The sequence below is a fragment of the Hemiscyllium ocellatum genome, chromosome 35, assembly GCF_020745735.1.
Source record: "Hemiscyllium ocellatum isolate sHemOce1 chromosome 35, sHemOce1.pat.X.cur, whole genome shotgun sequence".
Taxonomy (NCBI): domain Eukaryota; kingdom Metazoa; phylum Chordata; class Chondrichthyes; order Orectolobiformes; family Hemiscylliidae; genus Hemiscyllium; species Hemiscyllium ocellatum.
Window position 1 is genome coordinate 14,408,815 of NC_083435.1, and position 19,233 is coordinate 14,428,047.

Genomic DNA, 19,233 nt, shown 5'->3' on the forward strand with positions numbered 1-19,233 from the left:
CAAGTCAGGCAGCATCCGAGGAGCAGGAAAATCAGGATGCTGCCTGACTTGCTTTGTTTTTCCAGCACCACTCCAATCGAGACTCTGATTTCCAGCAACTGCACTCCTCACTCGTTCCATTCAGCCCTTCGAGACATCATCACCACCATTCAAGATCATCATGACTGAACATGCCATTTCAGTGACCACTCCAGCTTCCTCTCCGTACCCCTGGATCACTTTAGCTGCAAGTTCCACGTCCGGCTCGCTATTGAACGTATCTCCCAAACCGTCTTAACCGCATCTTCCTGTGGGAGACAAGTCCACAGGCTCACCACTCTCTGAGAGAAAAATTCTTCCAGAATCGCTTGCCCTTCATTCTGAGACTGTGACCCCTGGTTCTGGACGTCCCCAACATTGGGAACTGGTGAACTTTGAAGGGCTTATGCTCGAAACGTCGAATTCCCTATTCCTGAGATGCTGCCTGGCCTGCTGTGCTTTGACCAGCAACACATTTTCAGCTGGGATCCCTCAGTGCCGAGCATGGATCTGCATGGGTTTCTCTTCAGAAGGGTCGGTGTGGACCTGTCCGTCTGAATGGCCTGCTTCCACACTGTGGTGATTCTATGGTGCCAACAGTGTAGGTGGAGTTCCTGCACGTGCTTTCTCAAGCTTGCCTCTGTGTTGACCTTCATGTTAACCCAGCCACTGGGCTTTGTCCTTCTATCGAGAAGAGCAGACAATGCCACTCAGATGACTTGGACTTTCCACTGTGGGTGTAGTACAGCCTGCCAGCAGCAGGGGACGGTGTTGCGTCACCTTAATCGCAGGATCAGGTCCAAACTCTGAGGGGGAGTGACCCCTTTTTGATTGGAGGGAGGGAGGAAGCGGGGAAACCTGACATTCATTTGTCGCTACCGGTTGCTTAAAGGTTTTCATTTGCACTCCGTTTGCGTGGGAGTTATATGCCCACCGACGGGACGAAGTAACAACAAAATCAGAATGGGAAACAGAAATTGCTGGAGAAAGTCAGCATCTGGAGTGGGGGAAGAAAGCAGTCAACGTTTGTGGTCCAGTGACGCTTCTCCAGAACGGCAGTTTTGATTGGTGGTCAAAAAGCAGGAAGTCTCAAATGGATGAAAGGACAAGTTTGCCAGGGAGAGCAGAATCGAGACTACGACATGTTTGGTTTGTTGGCAAGAGCAGGCCGCTCGGACATGTGAATGCACGCCTTTGGAGCAAACGGGACTTGAATTGGGCACTCCTGCATTGAGATATGGTGCGTGCCTCTCAAAATGCCGCCGACTCCCCGGCGGGGAATTGAACCCCGGTCTCCCGCGTGACAGGCGGGGATACTAACCACTATACTACCGAGGATTGCACGGCTTTGCGCTCTGCGACATGGGTATTAGATAGAATGTGCTTATGTGTAATCTTGATTTGTTGTCAATTTGAGTTTTTCTTTAGATCATCTTCTACCTCTGTGGAGATGATTAAGATATCAGTTATTGTTGTTTTCATGTTTTATTCTGTGAATATCTATCTTTCAAGTAATCCGCCGCTGCTGTAAAACAGCCTTTTCGTTGTGCCCTACCATCTGTGTTAAACTTGGTCCGCTGCTGATCCACGCGCTCTCCCGTTACCTGCTTCTGACAAACTGATTCATACGCTGGCCTGGAATACAGCACAAATCCAGCAGCCTGGCTTCAATTCCCGCTGCCAAATGGACTCAACATGAAAGATTGCCCTTTTCAAGCTCGTCCCCTCAGCTTCAACTCCCACCCATCAATCGCTCCCTCATCAGAGAGCAGTGCTCCTGGAGGACGGTGGTGACTTTACTGCACGCTGCATCAGCTCCACTGTAAACGTCGAAACACTTTGCCAACAATTTCTTGATGTTTATAAAATCGTGAGGACGAACAGTTAATCGCAGGTTTACTTCCAACTCACGTCAGTCTCTGAGCCATGCGTTCAACATGGAAACATAGAAAAGAAGTGCAGGAGTAGGCCATTCAGCCCTTCAAGTCAGGCAGCATCCGAGGAGCAGGAAAATCAGGATGCTGCCTGACTTGCTTTGTTTTTCCAGCACCACTCCAATCGAGACTCTGATTTCCAGCAACTGCACTCCTCACTCGTTCCATTCAGCCCTTCGAGACATCATCACCACCATTCAAGATCATCATGACTGAACATGCCATTTCAGTGACCACTCCAGCTTCCTCTCCGTACCCCTGGATCACTTTAGCTGCAAGTTCCACGTCCGGCTCGCTATTGAACGTATCTCCCAAACCGTCTTAACCGCATCTTCCTGTGGGAGACAAGTCCACAGGCTCACCACTCTCTGAGAGAAAAATTCTTCCAGAATCGCTTGCCCTTCATTCTGAGACTGTGACCCCTGGTTCTGGACGTCCCCAACATTGGGAACTGGTGAACTTTGAAGGGCTTATGCTCGAAACGTCGAATTCCCTATTCCTGAGATGCTGCCTGGCCTGCTGTGCTTTGACCAGCAACACATTTTCAGCTGGGATCCCTCAGTGCCGAGCATGGATCTGCATGGGTTTCTCTTCAGAAGGGTCGGTGTGGACCTGTCCGTCTGAATGGCCTGCTTCCACACTGTGGTGATTCTATGGTGCCAACAGTGTAGGTGGAGTTCCTGCACGTGCTTTCTCAAGCTTGCCTCTGTGTTGACCTTCATGTTAACCCAGCCACTGGGCTTTGTCCTTCTATCGAGAAGAGCAGACAATGCCACTCAGATGACTTGGACTTTCCACTGTGGGTGTAGTACAGCCTGCCAGCAGCAGGGGACGGTGTTGCGTCACCTTAATCGCAGGATCAGGTCCAAACTCTGAGGGGGAGTGACCCCTTTTTGATTGGAGGGAGGGAGGAAGCGGGGAAACCTGACATTCATTTGTCGCTACCGGTTGCTTAAAGGTTTTCATTTGCACTCCGTTTGCGTGGGAGTTATATGCCCACCGACGGGACGAAGTAACAACAAAATCAGAATGGGAAACAGAAATTGCTGGAGAAAGTCAGCATCTGGAGTGGGGGAAGAAAGCAGTCAACGTTTGTGGTCCAGTGACGCTTCTCCAGAACGGCAGTTTTGATTGGTGGTCAAAAAGCAGGAAGTCTCAAATGGATGAAAGGACAAGTTTGCCAGGGAGAGCAGAATCGAGACTACGACATGTTTGGTTTGTTGGCAAGAGCAGGCCGCTCGGACATGTGAATGCACGCCTTTGGAGCAAACGGGACTTGAATTGGGCACTCCTGCATTGAGATATGGTGCGTGCCTCTCAAAATGCCGCCGACTCCCCGGCGGGGAATTGAACCCCGGTCTCCCGCGTGACAGGCGGGGATACTAACCACTATACTACCGAGGATTGCACGGCTTTGCGCTCTGCGACATGGGTATTAGATAGAATGTGCTTATGTGTAATCTTGATTTGTTGTCAATTTGAGTTTTTCTTTAGATCATCTTCTACCTCTGTGGAGATGATTAAGATATCAGTTATTGTTGTTTTCATGTTTTATTCTGTGAATATCTATCTTTCAAGTAATCCGCCGCTGCTGTAAAACAGCCTTTTCGTTGTGCCCTACCATCTGTGTTAAACTTGGTCCGCTGCTGATCCACGCGCTCTCCCGTTACCTGCTTCTGACAAACTGATTCATACGCTGGCCTGGAATACAGCACAAATCCAGCAGCCTGGCTTCAATTCCCGCTGCCAAATGGACTCAACATGAAAGATTGCCCTTTTCAAGCTCGTCCCCTCAGCTTCAACTCCCACCCATCAATCGCTCCCTCATCAGAGAGCAGTGCTCCTGGAGGACGGTGGTGACTTTACTGCACGCTGCATCAGCTCCACTGTAAACGTCGAAACACTTTGCCAACAATTTCTTGATGTTTATAAAATCGTGAGGACGAACAGTTAATCGCAGGTTTACTTCCAACTCACGTCAGTCTCTGAGCCATGCGTTCAACATGGAAACATAGAAAAGAAGTGCAGGAGTAGGCCATTCAGCCCTTCAAGTCAGGCAGCATCCGAGGAGCAGGAAAATCAGGATGCTGCCTGACTTGCTTTGTTTTTCCAGCACCACTCCAATCGAGACTCTGATTTCCAGCAACTGCACTCCTCACTCGTTCCATTCAGCCCTTCGAGACATCATCACCACCATTCAAGATCATCATGACTGAACATGCCATTTCAGTGACCACTCCAGCTTCCTCTCCGTACCCCTGGATCACTTTAGCTGCAAGTTCCACGTCCGGCTCGCTATTGAACGTATCTCCCAAACCGTCTTAACCGCATCTTCCTGTGGGAGACAAGTCCACAGGCTCACCACTCTCTGAGAGAAAAATTCTTCCAGAATCGCTTGCCCTTCATTCTGAGACTGTGACCCCTGGTTCTGGACGTCCCCAACATTGGGAACTGGTGAACTTTGAAGGGCTTATGCTCGAAACGTCGAATTCCCTATTCCTGAGATGCTGCCTGGCCTGCTGTGCTTTGACCAGCAACACATTTTCAGCTGGGATCCCTCAGTGCCGAGCATGGATCTGCATGGGTTTCTCTTCAGAAGGGTCGGTGTGGACCTGTCCGTCTGAATGGCCTGCTTCCACACTGTGGTGATTCTATGGTGCCAACAGTGTAGGTGGAGTTCCTGCACGTGCTTTCTCAAGCTTGCCTCTGTGTTGACCTTCATGTTAACCCAGCCACTGGGCTTTGTCCTTCTATCGAGAAGAGCAGACAATGCCACTCAGATGACTTGGACTTTCCACTGTGGGTGTAGTACAGCCTGCCAGCAGCAGGGGACGGTGTTGCGTCACCTTAATCGCAGGATCAGGTCCAAACTCTGAGGGGGAGTGACCCCTTTTTGATTGGAGGGAGGGAGGAAGCGGGGAAACCTGACATTCATTTGTCGCTACCGGTTGCTTAAAGGTTTTCATTTGCACTCCGTTTGCGTGGGAGTTATATGCCCACCGACGGGACGAAGTAACAACAAAATCAGAATGGGAAACAGAAATTGCTGGAGAAAGTCAGCATCTGGAGTGGGGGAAGAAAGCAGTCAACGTTTGTGGTCCAGTGACGCTTCTCCAGAACGGCAGTTTTGATTGGTGGTCAAAAAGCAGGAAGTCTCAAATGGATGAAAGGACAAGTTTGCCAGGGAGAGCAGAATCGAGACTACGACATGTTTGGTTTGTTGGCAAGAGCAGGCCGCTCGGACATGTGAATGCACGCCTTTGGAGCAAACGGGACTTGAATTGGGCACTCCTGCATTGAGATATGGTGCGTGCCTCTCAAAATGCCGCCGACTCCCCGGCGGGGAATTGAACCCCGGTCTCCCGCGTGACAGGCGGGGATACTAACCACTATACTACCGAGGATTGCACGGCTTTGCGCTCTGCGACATGGGTATTAGATAGAATGTGCTTATGTGTAATCTTGATTTGTTGTCAATTTGAGTTTTTCTTTAGATCATCTTCTACCTCTGTGGAGATGATTAAGATATCAGTTATTGTTGTTTTCATGTTTTATTCTGTGAATATCTATCTTTCAAGTAATCCGCCGCTGCTGTAAAACAGCCTTTTCGTTGTGCCCTACCATCTGTGTTAAACTTGGTCCGCTGCTGATCCACGCGCTCTCCCGTTACCTGCTTCTGACAAACTGATTCATACGCTGGCCTGGAATACAGCACAAATCCAGCAGCCTGGCTTCAATTCCCGCTGCCAAATGGACTCAACATGAAAGATTGCCCTTTTCAAGCTCGTCCCCTCAGCTTCAACTCCCACCCATCAATCGCTCCCTCATCAGAGAGCAGTGCTCCTGGAGGACGGTGGTGACTTTACTGCACGCTGCATCAGCTCCACTGTAAACGTCGAAACACTTTGCCAACAATTTCTTGATGTTTATAAAATCGTGAGGACGAACAGTTAATCGCAGGTTTACTTCCAACTCACGTCAGTCTCTGAGCCATGCGTTCAACATGGAAACATAGAAAAGAAGTGCAGGAGTAGGCCATTCAGCCCTTCAAGTCAGGCAGCATCCGAGGAGCAGGAAAATCAGGATGCTGCCTGACTTGCTTTGTTTTTCCAGCACCACTCCAATCGAGACTCTGATTTCCAGCAACTGCACTCCTCACTCGTTCCATTCAGCCCTTCGAGACATCATCACCACCATTCAAGATCATCATGACTGAACATGCCATTTCAGTGACCACTCCAGCTTCCTCTCCGTACCCCTGGATCACTTTAGCTGCAAGTTCCACGTCCGGCTCGCTATTGAACGTATCTCCCAAACCGTCTTAACCGCATCTTCCTGTGGGAGACAAGTCCACAGGCTCACCACTCTCTGAGAGAAAAATTCTTCCAGAATCGCTTGCCCTTCATTCTGAGACTGTGACCCCTGGTTCTGGACGTCCCCAACATTGGGAACTGGTGAACTTTGAAGGGCTTATGCTCGAAACGTCGAATTCCCTATTCCTGAGATGCTGCCTGGCCTGCTGTGCTTTGACCAGCAACACATTTTCAGCTGGGATCCCTCAGTGCCGAGCATGGATCTGCATGGGTTTCTCTTCAGAAGGGTCGGTGTGGACCTGTCCGTCTGAATGGCCTGCTTCCACACTGTGGTGATTCTATGGTGCCAACAGTGTAGGTGGAGTTCCTGCACGTGCTTTCTCAAGCTTGCCTCTGTGTTGACCTTCATGTTAACCCAGCCACTGGGCTTTGTCCTTCTATCGAGAAGAGCAGACAATGCCACTCAGATGACTTGGACTTTCCACTGTGGGTGTAGTACAGCCTGCCAGCAGCAGGGGACGGTGTTGCGTCACCTTAATCGCAGGATCAGGTCCAAACTCTGAGGGGGAGTGACCCCTTTTTGATTGGAGGGAGGGAGGAAGCGGGGAAACCTGACATTCATTTGTCGCTACCGGTTGCTTAAAGGTTTTCATTTGCACTCCGTTTGCGTGGGAGTTATATGCCCACCGACGGGACGAAGTAACAACAAAATCAGAATGGGAAACAGAAATTGCTGGAGAAAGTCAGCATCTGGAGTGGGGGAAGAAAGCAGTCAACGTTTGTGGTCCAGTGACGCTTCTCCAGAACGGCAGTTTTGATTGGTGGTCAAAAAGCAGGAAGTCTCAAATGGATGAAAGGACAAGTTTGCCAGGGAGAGCAGAATCGAGACTACGACATGTTTGGTTTGTTGGCAAGAGCAGGCCGCTCGGACATGTGAATGCACGCCTTTGGAGCAAACGGGACTTGAATTGGGCACTCCTGCATTGAGATATGGTGCGTGCCTCTCAAAATGCCGCCGACTCCCCGGCGGGGAATTGAACCCCGGTCTCCCGCGTGACAGGCGGGGATACTAACCACTATACTACCGAGGATTGCACGGCTTTGCGCTCTGCGACATGGGTATTAGATAGAATGTGCTTATGTGTAATCTTGATTTGTTGTCAATTTGAGTTTTTCTTTAGATCATCTTCTACCTCTGTGGAGATGATTAAGATATCAGTTATTGTTGTTTTCATGTTTTATTCTGTGAATATCTATCTTTCAAGTAATCCGCCGCTGCTGTAAAACAGCCTTTTCGTTGTGCCCTACCATCTGTGTTAAACTTGGTCCGCTGCTGATCCACGCGCTCTCCCGTTACCTGCTTCTGACAAACTGATTCATACGCTGGCCTGGAATACAGCACAAATCCAGCAGCCTGGCTTCAATTCCCGCTGCCAAATGGACTCAACATGAAAGATTGCCCTTTTCAAGCTCGTCCCCTCAGCTTCAACTCCCACCCATCAATCGCTCCCTCATCAGAGAGCAGTGCTCCTGGAGGACGGTGGTGACTTTACTGCACGCTGCATCAGCTCCACTGTAAACGTCGAAACACTTTGCCAACAATTTCTTGATGTTTATAAAATCATGAGGACGAACAGTTAATCGCAGGTTTACTTCCAACTCACGTCAGTCTCTGAGCCATGCGTTCAACATGGAAACATAGAAAAGAAGTGCAGGAGTAGGCCATTCAGCCCTTCAAGTCAGGCAGCATCCGAGGAGCAGGAAAATCAGGATGCTGCCTGACTTGCTTTGTTTTTCCAGCACCACTCCAATCGAGACTCTGATTTCCAGCAACTGCACTCCTCACTCGTTCCATTCAGCCCTTCGAGACATCATCACCACCATTCAAGATCATCATGACTGAACATGCCATTTCAGTGACCACTCCAGCTTCCTCTCCGTACCCCTGGATCACTTTAGCTGCAAGTTCCACGTCCGGCTCGCTATTGAACGTATCTCCCAAACCGTCTTAACCGCATCTTCCTGTGGGAGACAAGTCCACAGGCTCACCACTCTCTGAGAGAAAAATTCTTCCAGAATCGCTTGCCCTTCATTCTGAGACTGTGACCCCTGGTTCTGGACGTCCCCAACATTGGGAACTGGTGAACTTTGAAGGGCTTATGCTCGAAACGTCGAATTCCCTATTCCTGAGATGCTGCCTGGCCTGCTGTGCTTTGACCAGCAACACATTTTCAGCTGGGATCCCTCAGTGCCGAGCATGGATCTGCATGGGTTTCTCTTCAGAAGGGTCGGTGTGGACCTGTCCGTCTGAATGGCCTGCTTCCACACTGTGGTGATTCTATGGTGCCAACAGTGTAGGTGGAGTTCCTGCACGTGCTTTCTCAAGCTTGCCTCTGTGTTGACCTTCATGTTAACCCAGCCACTGGGCTTTGTCCTTCTATCGAGAAGAGCAGACAATGCCACTCAGATGACTTGGACTTTCCACTGTGGGTGTAGTACAGCCTGCCAGCAGCAGGGGACGGTGTTGCGTCACCTTAATCGCAGGATCAGGTCCAAACTCTGAGGGGGAGTGACCCCTTTTTGATTGGAGGGAGGGAGGAAGCGGGGAAACCTGACATTCATTTGTCGCTACCGGTTGCTTAAAGGTTTTCATTTGCACTCCGTTTGCGTGGGAGTTATATGCCCACCGACGGGACGAAGTAACAACAAAATCAGAATGGGAAACAGAAATTGCTGGAGAAAGTCAGCATCTGGAGTGGGGGAAGAAAGCAGTCAACGTTTGTGGTCCAGTGACGCTTCTCCAGAACGGCAGTTTTGATTGGTGGTCAAAAAGCAGGAAGTCTCAAATGGATGAAAGGACAAGTTTGCCAGGGAGAGCAGAATCGAGACTACGACATGTTTGGTTTGTTGGCAAGAGCAGGCCGCTCGGACATGTGAATGCACGCCTTTGGAGCAAACGGGACTTGAATTGGGCACTCCTGCATTGAGATATGGTGCGTGCCTCTCAAAATGCCGCCGACTCCCCGGCGGGGAATTGAACCCCGGTCTCCCGCGTGACAGGCGGGGATACTAACCACTATACTACCGAGGATTGCACGGCTTTGCGCTCTGCGACATGGGTATTAGATAGAATGTGCTTATGTGTAATCTTGATTTGTTGTCAATTTGAGTTTTTCTTTAGATCATCTTCTACCTCTGTGGAGATGATTAAGATATCAGTTATTGTTGTTTTCATGTTTTATTCTGTGAATATCTATCTTTCAAGTAATCCGCCGCTGCTGTAAAACAGCCTTTTCGTTGTGCCCTACCATCTGTGTTAAACTTGGTCCGCTGCTGATCCACGCGCTCTCCCGTTACCTGCTTCTGACAAACTGATTCATACGCTGGCCTGGAATACAGCACAAATCCAGCAGCCTGGCTTCAATTCCCGCTGCCAAATGGACTCAACATGAAAGATTGCCCTTTTCAAGCTCGTCCCCTCAGCTTCAACTCCCACCCATCAATCGCTCCCTCATCAGAGAGCAGTGCTCCTGGAGGACGGTGGTGACTTTACTGCACGCTGCATCAGCTCCACTGTAAACGTCGAAACACTTTGCCAACAATTTCTTGATGTTTATAAAATCATGAGGACGAACAGTTAATCGCAGGTTTACTTCCAACTCACGTCAGTCTCTGAGCCATGCGTTCAACATGGAAACATAGAAAAGAAGTGCAGGAGTAGGCCATTCAGCCCTTCAAGTCAGGCAGCATCCGAGGAGCAGGAAAATCAGGATGCTGCCTGACTTGCTTTGTTTTTCCAGCACCACTCCAATCGAGACTCTGATTTCCAGCAACTGCACTCCTCACTCGTTCCATTCAGCCCTTCGAGACATCATCACCACCATTCAAGATCATCATGACTGAACATGCCATTTCAGTGACCACTCCAGCTTCCTCTCCGTACCCCTGGATCACTTTAGCTGCAAGTTCCACGTCCGGCTCGCTATTGAACGTATCTCCCAAACCGTCTTAACCGCATCTTCCTGTGGGAGACAAGTCCACAGGCTCACCACTCTCTGAGAGAAAAATTCTTCCAGAATCGCTTGCCCTTCATTCTGAGACTGTGACCCCTGGTTCTGGACGTCCCCAACATTGGGAACTGGTGAACTTTGAAGGGCTTATGCTCGAAACGTCGAATTCCCTATTCCTGAGATGCTGCCTGGCCTGCTGTGCTTTGACCAGCAACACATTTTCAGCTGGGATCCCTCAGTGCCGAGCATGGATCTGCATGGGTTTCTCTTCAGAAGGGTCGGTGTGGACCTGTCCGTCTGAATGGCCTGCTTCCACACTGTGGTGATTCTATGGTGCCAACAGTGTAGGTGGAGTTCCTGCACGTGCTTTCTCAAGCTTGCCTCTGTGTTGACCTTCATGTTAACCCAGCCACTGGGCTTTGTCCTTCTATCGAGAAGAGCAGACAATGCCACTCAGATGACTTGGACTTTCCACTGTGGGTGTAGTACAGCCTGCCAGCAGCAGGGGACGGTGTTGCGTCACCTTAATCGCAGGATCAGGTCCAAACTCTGAGGGGGAGTGACCCCTTTTTGATTGGAGGGAGGGAGGAAGCGGGGAAACCTGACATTCATTTGTCGCTACCGGTTGCTTAAAGGTTTTCATTTGCACTCCGTTTGCGTGGGAGTTATATGCCCACCGACGGGACGAAGTAACAACAAAATCAGAATGGGAAACAGAAATTGCTGGAGAAAGTCAGCATCTGGAGTGGGGGAAGAAAGCAGTCAACGTTTGTGGTCCAGTGACGCTTCTCCAGAACGGCAGTTTTGATTGGTGGTCAAAAAGCAGGAAGTCTCAAATGGATGAAAGGACAAGTTTGCCAGGGAGAGCAGAATCGAGACTACGACATGTTTGGTTTGTTGGCAAGAGCAGGCCGCTCGGACATGTGAATGCACGCCTTTGGAGCAAACGGGACTTGAATTGGGCACTCCTGCATTGAGATATGGTGCGTGCCTCTCAAAATGCCGCCGACTCCCCGGCGGGGAATTGAACCCCGGTCTCCCGCGTGACAGGCGGGGATACTAACCACTATACTACCGAGGATTGCACGGCTTTGCGCTCTGCGACATGGGTATTAGATAGAATGTGCTTATGTGTAATCTTGATTTGTTGTCAATTTGAGTTTTTCTTTAGATCATCTTCTACCTCTGTGGAGATGATTAAGATATCAGTTATTGTTGTTTTCATGTTTTATTTTGTGAATATCTATCTTTCAAGTAATCCGCCGCTGCTGTAAAACAGCCTTTTCGTTGTGCCCTACCATCTGTGTTAAACTTGGTCCGCTGCTGATCCACGCGCTCTCCCGTTACCTGCTTCTGACAAACTGATTCATACGCTGGCCTGGAATACAGCACAAATCCAGCAGCCTGGCTTCAATTCCCGCTGCCAAATGGACTCAACATGAAAGATTGCCCTTTTCAAGCTCGTCCCCTCAGCTTCAACTCCCACCCATCAATCGCTCCCTCATCAGAGAGCAGTGCTCCTGGAGGACGGTGGTGACTTTACTGCACGCTGCATCAGCTCCACTGTAAACGTCGAAACACTTTGCCAACAATTTCTTGATGTTTATAAAATCATGAGGACGAACAGTTAATCGCAGGTTTACTTCCAACTCACGTCAGTCTCTGAGCCATGCGTTCAACATGGAAACATAGAAAAGAAGTGCAGGAGTAGGCCATTCAGCCCTTCAAGTCAGGCAGCATCCGAGGAGCAGGAAAATCAGGATGCTGCCTGACTTGCTTTGTTTTTCCAGCACCACTCCAATCGAGACTCTGATTTCCAGCAACTGCACTCCTCACTCGTTCCATTCAGCCCTTCGAGACATCATCACCACCATTCAAGATCATCATGACTGAACATGCCATTTCAGTGACCACTCCAGCTTCCTCTCCGTACCCCTGGATCACTTTAGCTGCAAGTTCCACGTCCGGCTCGCTATTGAACGTATCTCCCAAACCGTCTTAACCGCATCTTCCTGTGGGAGACAAGTCCACAGGCTCACCACTCTCTGAGAGAAAAATTCTTCCAGAATCGCTTGCCCTTCATTCTGAGACTGTGACCCCTGGTTCTGGACGTCCCCAACATTGGGAACTGGTGAACTTTGAAGGGCTTATGCTCGAAACGTCGAATTCCCTATTCCTGAGATGCTGCCTGGCCTGCTGTGCTTTGACCAGCAACACATTTTCAGCTGGGATCCCTCAGTGCCGAGCATGGATCTGCATGGGTTTCTCTTCAGAAGGGTCGGTGTGGACCTGTCCGTCTGAATGGCCTGCTTCCACACTGTGGTGATTCTATGGTGCCAACAGTGTAGGTGGAGTTCCTGCACGTGCTTTCTCAAGCTTGCCTCTGTGTTGACCTTCATGTTAACCCAGCCACTGGGCTTTGTCCTTCTATCGAGAAGAGCAGACAATGCCACTCAGATGACTTGGACTTTCCACTGTGGGTGTAGTACAGCCTGCCAGCAGCAGGGGACGGTGTTGCGTCACCTTAATCGCAGGATCAGGTCCAAACTCTGAGGGGGAGTGACCCCTTTTTGATTGGAGGGAGGGAGGAAGCGGGGAAACCTGACATTCATTTGTCGCTACCGGTTGCTTAAAGGTTTTCATTTGCACTCCGTTTGCGTGGGAGTTATATGCCCACCGACGGGACGAAGTAACAACAAAATCAGAATGGGAAACAGAAATTGCTGGAGAAAGTCAGCATCTGGAGTGGGGGAAGAAAGCAGTCAACGTTTGTGGTCCAGTGACGCTTCTCCAGAACGGCAGTTTTGATTGGTGGTCAAAAAGCAGGAAGTCTCAAATGGATGAAAGGACAAGTTTGCCAGGGAGAGCAGAATCGAGACTACGACATGTTTGGTTTGTTGGCAAGAGCAGGCCGCTCGGACATGTGAATGCACGCCTTTGGAGCAAACGGGACTTGAATTGGGCACTCCTGCATTGAGATATGGTGCGTGCCTCTCAAAATGCCGCCGACTCCCCGGCGGGGAATTGAACCCCGGTCTCCCGCGTGACAGGCGGGGATACTAACCACTATACTACCGAGGATTGCACGGCTTTGCGCTCTGCGACATGGGTATTAGATAGAATGTGCTTATGTGTAATCTTGATTTGTTGTCAATTTGAGTTTTTCTTTAGATCATCTTCTACCTCTGTGGAGATGATTAAGATATCAGTTATTGTTGTTTTCATGTTTTATTGTGTGAATATCTATCTTTCAAGTAATCCGCCGCTGCTGTAAAACAGCCTTTTCGTTGTGCCCTACCATCTGTGTTAAACTTGGTCCGCTGCTGATCCACGCGCTCTCCCGTTACCTGCTTCTGACAAACTGATTCATACGCTGGCCTGGAATACAGCACAAATCCAGCAGCCTGGCTTCAATTCCCGCTGCCAAATGGACTCAACATGAAAGATTGCCCTTTTCAAGCTCGTCCCCTCAGCTTCAACTCCCACCCATCAATCGCTCCCTCATCAGAGAGCAGTGCTCCTGGAGGACGGTGGTGACTTTACTGCACGCTGCATCAGCTCCACTGTAAACGTCGAAACACTTTGCCAACAATTTCTTGATGTTTATAAAATCGAGGACGAACAGTTAATCGCAGGTTTACTTCCAACTCACGTCAGTCTCTGAGCCATGCGTTCAACATGGAAACATAGAAAAGAAGTGCAGGAGTAGGCCATTCAGCCCTTCAAGTCAGGCAGCATCCGAGGAGCAGGAAAATCAGGATGCTGCCTGACTTGCTTTGTTTTTCCAGCACCACTCCAATCGAGACTCTGATTTCCAGCAACTGCACTCCTCACTCGTTCCATTCAGCCCTTCGAGACATCATCACCACCATTCAAGATCATCATGACTGAACATGCCATTTCAGTGACCACTCCAGCTTCCTCTCCGTACCCCTGGATCACTTTAGCTGCAAGTTCCACGTCCGGCTCGCTATTGAACGTATCTCCCAAACCGTCTTAACCGCATCTTCCTGTGGGAGACAAGTCCACAGGCTCACCACTCTCTGAGAGAAAAATTCTTCCAGAATCGCTTGCCCTTCATTCTGAGACTGTGACCCCTGGTTCTGGACGTCCCCAACATTGGGAACTGGTGAACTTTGAAGGGCTTATGCTCGAAACGTCGAATTCCCTATTCCTGAGATGCTGCCTGGCCTGCTGTGCTTTGACCAGCAACACATTTTCAGCTGGGATCCCTCAGTGCCGAGCATGGATCTGCATGGGTTTCTCTTCAGAAGGGTCGGTGTGGACCTGTCCGTCTGAATGGCCTGCTTCCACACTGTGGTGATTCTATGGTGCCAACAGTGTAGGTGGAGTTCCTGCACGTGCTTTCTCAAGCTTGCCTCTGTGTTGACCTTCATGTTAACCCAGCCACTGGGCTTTGTCCTTCTATCGAGAAGAGCAGACAATGCCACTCAGATGACTTGGACTTTCCACTGTGGGTGTAGTACAGCCTGCCAGCAGCAGGGGACGGTGTTGCGTCACCTTAATCGCAGGATCAGGTCCAAACTCTGAGGGGGAGTGACCCCTTTTTGATTGGAGGGAGGGAGGAAGCGGGGAAACCTGACATTCATTTGTCGCTACCGGTTGCTTAAAGGTTTTCATTTGCACTCCGTTTGCGTGGGAGTTATATGCCCACCGACGGGACGAAGTAACAACAAAATCAGAATGGGAAACAGAAATTGCTGGAGAAAGTCAGCATCTGGAGTGGGGGAAGAAAGCAGTCAACGTTTGTGGTCCAGTGACGCTTCTCCAGAACGGCAGTTTTGATTGGTGGTCAAAAAGCAGGAAGTCTCAAATGGATGAAAGGACAAGTTTGCCAGGGAGAGCAGAATCGAGACTACGACATGTTTGGTTTGTTGGCAAGAGCAGGCCGCTCGGACATGTGAATGCACGCCTTTGGAGCAAACGGGACTTGAATTGGGCACTCCTGCATTGAGATATGGTGCGTGCCTCTCAAAATGCCGCCGACTCCCCGGCGGGGAATTGAACCCCGGTCTCCCGCGTGACAGGCGGGGATACTAACCACTATACTACCGAGGATTGCACGGCTTTGCGCTCTGCGACATGGGTATTAGATAGAATGTGCTTATGTGTAATCTTGATTTGTTGTCAATTTGAGTTTTTCTTTAGATCATCTTCTACCTCTGTGGAGATGATTAAGATATCAGTTATTGTTGTTTTCATGTTTTATTCTGTGAATATCTATCTTTCAAGTAATCCGCCGCTGCTGTAAAACAGCCTTTTCGTTGTGCCCTACCATCTGTGTTAAACTTGGTCCGCTGCTGATCCACGCGCTCTCCCGTTACCTGCTTCTGACAAACTGATTCATACGCTGGCCTGGAATACAGCACAAATCCAGCAGCCTGGCTTCAATTCCCGCTGCCAAATGGACTCAACATGAAAGATTGCCCTTTTCAAGCTCGTCCCCTCAGCTTCAACTCCCACCCATCAATCGCTCCCTCATCAGAGAGCAGTGCTCCTGGAGGACGGTGGTGACTTTACTGCACGCTGCATCAGCTCCACTGTAAACGTCGAAACACTTTGCCAACAATTTCTTGATGTTTATAAAATCGTGAGGACGAACAGTTAATCGCAGGTTTACTTCCAACTCACGTCAGTCTCTGAGCCATGCGTTCAACATGGAAACATAGAAAAGAAGTGCAGGAGTAGGCCATTCAGCCCTTCAAGTCAGGCAGCATCCGAGGAGCAGGAAAATCAGGATGCTGCCTGACTTGCTTTGTTTTTCCAGCACCACTCCAATCGAGACTCTGATTTCCAGCAACTGCACTCCTCACTCGTTCCATTCAGCCCTTCGAGACATCATCACCACCATTCAAGATCATCATGACTGAACATGCCATTTCAGTGACCACTCCAGCTTCCTCTCCGTACCCCTGGATCACTTTAGCTGCAAGTTCCACGTCCGGCTCGCTATTGAACGTATCTCCCAAACCGTCTTAACCGCATCTTCCTGTGGGAGACAAGTCCACAGGCTCACCACTCTCTGAGAGAAAAATTCTTCCAGAATCGCTTGCCCTTCATTCTGAGACTGTGACCCCTGGTTCTGGACGTCCCCAACATTGGGAACTGGTGAACTTTGAAGGGCTTATGCTCGAAACGTCGAATTCCCTATTCCTGAGATGCTGCCTGGCCTGCTGTGCTTTGACCAGCAACACATTTTCAGCTGGGATCCCTCAGTGCCGAGCATGGATCTGCATGGGTTTCTCTTCAGAAGGGTCGGTGTGGACCTGTCCGTCTGAATGGCCTGCTTCCACACTGTGGTGATTCTATGGTGCCAACAGTGTAGGTGGAGTTCCTGCACGTGCTTTCTCAAGCTTGCCTCTGTGTTGACCTTCATGTTAACCCAGCCACTGGGCTTTGTCCTTCTATCGAGAAGAGCAGACAATGCCACTCAGATGACTTGGACTTTCCACTGTGGGTGTAGTACAGCCTGCCAGCAGCAGGGGACGGTGTTGCGTCACCTTAATCGCAGGATCAGGTCCAAACTCTGAGGGGGAGTGACCCCTTTTTGATTGGAGGGAGGGAGGAAGCGGGGAAACCTGACATTCATTTGTCGCTACCGGTTGCTTAAAGGTTTTCATTTGCACTCCGTTTGCGTGGGAGTTATATGCCCACCGACGGGACGAAGTAACAACAAAATCAGAATGGGAAACAGAAATTGCTGGAGAAAGTCAGCATCTGGAGTGGGGGAAGAAAGCAGTCAACGTTTGTGGTCCAGTGACGCTTCTCCAGAACGGCAGTTTTGATTGGTGGTCAAAAAGCAGGAAGTCTCAAATGGATGAAAGGACAAGTTTGCCAGGGAGAGCAGAATCGAGACTACGACATGTTTGGTTTGTTGGCAAGAGCAGGCCGCTCGGACATGTGAATGCACGCCTTTGGAGCAAACGGGACTTGAATTGGGCACTCCTGCATTGAGATATGGTGCGTGCCTCTCAAAATGCCGCCGACTCCCCGGCGGGGAATTGAACCCCGGTCTCCCGCGTGACAGGCGGGGATACTAACCACTATACTACCGAGGATTGCACGGCTTTGCGCTCTGCGACATGGGTATTAGATAGAATGTGCTTATGTGTAATCTTGATTTGTTGTCAATTTGAGTTTTTCTTTAGATCATCTTCTACCTCTGTGGAGATGATTAAGATATCAGTTATTGTTGTTTTCATGTTTTATTCTGTGAATATCTATCTTTCAAGTAATCCGCCGCTGCTGTAAAACAGCCTTTTCGTTGTGCCCTACCATCTGTGTTAAACTTGGTCCGCTGCTGATCCACGCGCTCTCCCGTTACCTGCTTCTGACAAACTGATTCATACGCTGGCCTGGAATACAGCACAAATCCAGCAGCCTGGCTTCAATTCCCGCTGCCAAATGGACTCAACATGAAAGATTGCCCTTTTCAAGCTCGTCCCCTCAGCTTCAACTCCCACCCATCAATCGCTCCCTCATCAGAGAGCAGTGCTCCTGGAGGACGGTGGTGACTTTACTGCACGCTGCATCAGCTCCACTGTAAACGTCGAAACACTTTGCCAACAATTTCTTGATGTTTATAAAATCGTGAGGACGAACAGTTAATCGCAGGTTTACTTCCAACTCACGTCAGTCTCTGAGCCATGCGTTCAACATGGAAACATAGAAAAGAAGTGCAGGAGTAGGCCATTCAGCCCTTCAAGTCAGGCAGCATCCGAGGAGCAGGAAAATCAGGATGCTGCCTGACTTGCTTTGTTTTTCCAGCACCACTCCAATCGAGACTCTGATTTCCAGCAACTGCACTCCTCACTCGTTCCATTCAGCCCTTCGAGACATCATCACCACCATTCAAGATCATCATGACTGAACATGCCATTTCAGTGACCACTCCAGCTTCCTCTCCGTACCCCTGGATCACTTTAGCTGCAAGTTCCACGTCCGGCTCGCTATTGAACGTATCTCCCAAACCGTCTTAACCGCATCTTCCTGTGGGAGACAAGTCCACAGGCTCACCACTCTCTGAGAGAAAAATTCTTCCAGAATCGCTTGCCCTTCATTCTGAGACTGTGACCCCTGGTTCTGGACGTCCCCAACATTGGGAACTGGTGAACTTTGAAGGGCTTATGCTCGAAACGTCGAATTCCCTATTCCTGAGATGCTGCCTGGCCTGCTGTGCTTTGACCAGCAACACATTTTCAGCTGGGATCCCTCAGTGCCGAGCATGGATCTGCATGGGTTTCTCTTCAGAAGGGTCGGTGTGGACCTGTCCGTCTGAATGGCCTGCTTCCACACTGTGGTGATTCTATGGTGCCAACAGTGTAGGTGGAGTTCCTGCACGTGCTTTCTCAAGCTTGCCTCTGTGTTGACCTTCATGTTAACCCAGCCACTGGGCTTTGTCCTTCTATCGAGAAGAGCAGACAATGCCACTCAGATGACTTGGACTTTCCACTGTGGGTGTAGTACAGCCTGCCAGCAGCAGGGGACGGTGTTGCGTCACCTTAATCGCAGGATCAGGTCCAAACTCTGAGGGGGAGTGACCCCTTTTTGATTGGAGGGAGGGAGGAAGCGGGGAAACCTGACATTCATTTGTCGCTACCGGTTGCTTAAAGGTTTTCATTTGCACTCCGTTTGCGTGGGAGTTATATGCCCACCGACGGGACGAAGTAACAACAAAATCAGAATGGGAAACAGAAATTGCTGGAGAAAGTCAGCATCTGGAGTGGGGGAAGAAAGCAGTCAACGTTTGTGGTCCAGTGACGCTTCTCCAGAACGGCAGTTTTGATTGGTGGTCAAAAAGCAGGAAGTCTCAAATGGATGAAAGGACAAGTTTGCCAGGGAGAGCAGAATCGAGACTACGACATGTTTGGTTTGTTGGCAAGAGCAGGCCGCTCGGACATGTGAATGCACGCCTTTGGAGCAAACGGGACTTGAATT

At 49.8% G+C, this 19,233-nt stretch overlaps 9 non-coding genes across 9 annotated transcripts; all 9 read right to left on the reverse strand.

The window, feature by feature from the left end:
* Positions 1–1,284: 1,284 nt before the first annotated feature.
* Positions 1,285–1,356, reverse strand: trnad-guc (transfer RNA aspartic acid (anticodon GUC)). The gene has a single exon. It is a non-coding gene; the product is annotated as a tRNA-Asp (tRNA).
* Positions 1,357–3,284: 1,928 nt separating this feature from the next.
* trnad-guc (transfer RNA aspartic acid (anticodon GUC)) lies at positions 3,285–3,356 on the reverse strand. Its single transcript has one exon. It is a non-coding gene; the product is annotated as a tRNA-Asp (tRNA).
* Positions 3,357–5,284: 1,928 nt separating this feature from the next.
* On the reverse strand, positions 5,285–5,356 carry trnad-guc (transfer RNA aspartic acid (anticodon GUC)). The gene has a single exon. It is a non-coding gene; the product is annotated as a tRNA-Asp (tRNA).
* A 1,928-nt stretch (positions 5,357–7,284) lies between these two features.
* trnad-guc (transfer RNA aspartic acid (anticodon GUC)) lies at positions 7,285–7,356 on the reverse strand. Its single transcript has one exon. It is a non-coding gene; the product is annotated as a tRNA-Asp (tRNA).
* A 1,928-nt stretch (positions 7,357–9,284) lies between these two features.
* Positions 9,285–9,356, reverse strand: trnad-guc (transfer RNA aspartic acid (anticodon GUC)). Its single transcript has one exon. It is a non-coding gene; the product is annotated as a tRNA-Asp (tRNA).
* A 1,928-nt stretch (positions 9,357–11,284) lies between these two features.
* Positions 11,285–11,356, reverse strand: trnad-guc (transfer RNA aspartic acid (anticodon GUC)). Its single transcript has one exon. It is a non-coding gene; the product is annotated as a tRNA-Asp (tRNA).
* A 1,928-nt stretch (positions 11,357–13,284) lies between these two features.
* On the reverse strand, positions 13,285–13,356 carry trnad-guc (transfer RNA aspartic acid (anticodon GUC)). The gene has a single exon. It is a non-coding gene; the product is annotated as a tRNA-Asp (tRNA).
* A 1,926-nt stretch (positions 13,357–15,282) lies between these two features.
* Positions 15,283–15,354, reverse strand: trnad-guc (transfer RNA aspartic acid (anticodon GUC)). The gene has a single exon. It is a non-coding gene; the product is annotated as a tRNA-Asp (tRNA).
* Positions 15,355–17,282: 1,928 nt separating this feature from the next.
* trnad-guc (transfer RNA aspartic acid (anticodon GUC)) lies at positions 17,283–17,354 on the reverse strand. Its single transcript has one exon. It is a non-coding gene; the product is annotated as a tRNA-Asp (tRNA).
* Between the last annotated feature and the right edge of the window lie 1,879 nt (positions 17,355–19,233).